This window comes from Daphnia pulex, chromosome 10 (assembly GCF_021134715.1).
Source record: "Daphnia pulex isolate KAP4 chromosome 10, ASM2113471v1".
Taxonomy (NCBI): domain Eukaryota; kingdom Metazoa; phylum Arthropoda; class Branchiopoda; order Diplostraca; family Daphniidae; genus Daphnia; species Daphnia pulex.
In genome coordinates this window covers 7,443,332-7,447,271 of record NC_060026.1, presented here as the reverse complement: position 1 = coordinate 7,447,271, position 3,940 = coordinate 7,443,332, and positions in this window count along the sequence as shown.

Below are 3,940 nucleotides of genomic sequence, written 5' to 3'. Positions count from 1 at the left end.
GGACCTTGGTCCAGCTTGTCAAAGTACATCCCAAGCCCTGGATACGTTTCAGCTAAAATCTGAGAAGGCCAAATCAAGTAAATGAGCTTACATAAAATCATTTGATAAGTCCCATATTAAATGTGACTCTTTTCATTATTTTCTTTCAGATCCACGGCTGCCATTAGCTCTAGACATAGAGGAACTGTTGCGACTATACCCATAATACCTTTCAACTGAACCCCCTTCTAGTTTCTGCTTCACTTTGAGCAACCTTTGCATGACACTGGCTTGCGTTACAACGTACGTGCTAGAGAGTCTCCTTTTACTTGTAAATGCTGCTCGATGACTACGAGCAGCATCACTTCTCTTCCTCGTTGTTTTCCCTTCCAAGTTCACCGGCTTGTCGTTCCGTCCGGCTTGCAGTTTCTCTTAGGAATTATATGCTGGCCGGGAATATATAATCCCCAGAAATACTCCCAAATACCAGTGTCGTACTCTACTCTCTACTGTGTCACCTCTGCTCTCCAGATTGTAACGCTTGTAATACTTTTTATTCTGATACCACAAATACATTTAGTTTGGCCCAAGTGCTTCATTAGTCAGTTTGAGTGTTATCCAGTAAGTCTTCCGCAGCACCAGAAACGCCTTACAATTGGTGAACGATCTATCTATGAACTGTAAATGTAAGTAATGAATGAAATCCCAGATTTTTTCCGTCAACGAGTGAAAGTTCTTAGGGTTGGTAAACCTAAGACCCAAGGAGAATCAGTAGTTTAGAGAAGCTTAAATCTAAAATAAACTCAAAAATGTCAAAAATCACAGCACGGGACTAGGAGTAGGCTACTTAGAAAAAATGGTCACTCGACCCAAACTCAGACATGAAAGAGATCCAAACGTTAAAAGATTACGTACAAAATTTAACAGCAAAGTACGCAGAATTAGTCAACAAAATCGTTAACATATACAAACTAAAATACATCCGCAGTACCAACGCAAGAGTTACCAGAAACTGAACCATTTCATTCCACCATTCACCGAATCATAGAAGAGTGTGCAAAGTGTAATGCTAACATATACTCGATACCAAACAGCTTAGCACAGTGCAGAAAGTGTAGTAACACTGTTCCATTAGGAAGAAAAATAATCAACAAAACGAAAGAACAAGTAAAAAACTCAAACGTCGAAGAAGCACAATATAACAGAACGTAGGACCACCCAACCAAAACCAAGCCCCCCCCCCCCCCCCCCCCCAATTTGTACCCTGGAACACTAAACCAGAGATCCAGTTGGACGGAAATCTTGCCACCCATAATCAGATAGCGCGCCCCCCCCCAAACAAGATTCGATAAACGTCCAAATGAACGTCCAACTGAAACAAGCGAACGTGAATCCACCTCAGCCTCAACAACAGAACCCTTTGAACGATCAAATAATACATTTTATCTTCGGACATCTTTTCGACCAAGAGGAGAAAGAAATGGCCTTGACTAGAGCAACGGTAGAGACATGGTAAGCAGCAGTAGACAGACAAGCAGTAATACTGGTAAACGAACTACGAACAATTAACGCCCAGGTAGCTAAGAAAGAAATCCCAACATTCAGCGGAGAAATCTAAAATAATCTTGCAATCGAAGAAAGGTTTAAAATCTCAAAACGCATAGCAAGAAACGCAGGATGGAACGAGCAACACAACTCTGCTTCTTCCAAGAGAGACTGATTAAATCAGCAGCAAACTATAACGATTCCTTAACCCCAGCACAAAAAGCTACATACCTGATCTTGGAAAAAAACTATACTATAGAAGAACTAGCAGACAACACAAACAAAGCCAGAAAGAAAGAACATCTCTAAAGAATTTAAAGCAAGAAGAAACAAAAAGAGTCAAAGATTGTAATGAGATCAGAATCGACGACGCATACAGAATATTTTACGTCGTGGGCCCAGCGAGCCAAGACGCAGAAGAAGTGACAGCTCTCTTCAGAACTGAAGGAAAGATCGTAATTTTTCTTAACGGATTGAAAACCGCCATAGAAGATCTAGTCTAGAATAGACCCTACATCCACAACGCAACTTATGCAGAAGCCTTCGATCTCGCAGAAGAATATGAAAAAATTGTTGAAATCAAGAGGATATCAAAGAATGAAGATTGGTCTTCTGCTGTTAAAGTGATATCAAAAGAAAATGAGAAAAATACCGAAGAGATCAACAACCTTAAAGGACTCAAGATTTAGATATTCAAAAGATGATGACAACTTCTAATCATGGGTGATCTTCAATCTATCACGCAGCCATCACGCAGACAATAGACATTACTGTCAGTTAAGGTTCCCCGTTCCTTACCTGGAAAATTTTAGAACAAGTATTGTAGGTTTTTTGTATTGTTTCTTTCAAAAGATGAGAAGCATCAATAAGTTCAAGCATTAAAATTTTAAGTTTATTCATGCTGTCAGTTGAGGTTTTCCAATTTAAAGTGCAAGCAAACATGAAATATACAATTTGTCACGTAACACTGCTCAGCTGCTATTTTGTCTTTTATTATCCTTTCATATTCCAAAATTTCAAACTTTAGCATAATGTTTGTAGGGTATTATCTTCTCGTGGGAAAGTAATTTCTGGGTTAACTTGACGTCGTCGCATAGTTGTTCATAGTTGCACGCACATAGTTTGCACCATGGTCATTCTGTAAAATGGCAGATTAGGTCTAACCGCCAACTGTTAGAAATTAACCATTAGTAAAAATAGTTTTTTGTATATGTTAAATAAAACGTTACCTTATTCCAATCGTTGTGCAGGCCTTCGCATTCGTTATTTGTACGTAAAAGCAGGTTGTAGCGCGACCAGTGAGTCGGAGTCCAGAATCGACCTCGATTCCAGTTTCGCTCCATGTAGTCTAGTAACCTACCCAGTTCTGGTGGTGCCGTAGTCCGCAAGGAGTCGAAAACCGATGGTATCTTCTTAGCTAAGTAATAACAACAAATTCAGAATTATAATCGTGAAAATGTAATTAATTAAATGTTACCTGGAATATAGGCGAGGCAGAGTAAGTGAAATACAAAGTCTGAACTGGATTAGGGCCTTTTTTGTTGTATTCCACTGAAAGTTTGAAGTCACGGATTTTTTTCATGATGGATTGACACCAATGAAAATTGCATCCCAAGTGGACACAATGGGCGAAAAATTTTCTGAAGCAACAAAGATGGCTCTTCCGAAGTCGGTGACGATGCGTTGAACCCTAGGAAGGGGCATGATTTCCTAAAACATACGGTAATAACATAGTAGAAGGTTATTAAGAAATTTTTAGGCCTAATGCTTGTTTAATACATTCAGTTTGTCGAAGATTGCAACGTAATCAACTGCCCGTCGTCGTGTCATGCAGAAAAACAGCAATGGGACCATTGGGACCTGCTTCAAATCTCCTTTTTCATTATTGATCATCCAGTTTATGGAGAACAAGTAGGAAAAATTATTGTTAGTAGATACATGGGAAAAATAATTAGATTCTACCTGTTTGATGGGATCACGAATGAAGTGGAAAGGTCCAGAAACCACATTTTGCATTCCCCCGTCGCCTCTTCATTATAGATGTGAAGAAAAGCAAGCGGAATGTCATATTGTTTCCCGTTCCAGAAAATACAGCTCCTTGAAAAAATCAGCAGGGAAGAAGGATACGTCGATATTAAAAAATGGCTCATCGGTCCTTGGGTTAGGAGGCAAGCGTTTGGATCTTAGGTATCTGGAGTAAGTAAATGAGTATTAGACGGATTTCATTTGATTGTTTTAAAAATTTTAAGAACGAGTTACCTTAAACGTCGAGTAACGTTTTCGATGTTCGGCATGTGTCTCCCTGCCAGCTCCTTGTTCTTCTTGATTTCGTCATGATGCGTGTATGTAGGTGGCTGAAAATTTTCCTTCTCTGTTTACACGTCTTTTTTGCGTTCTTGAAGATTGGAATCTACAT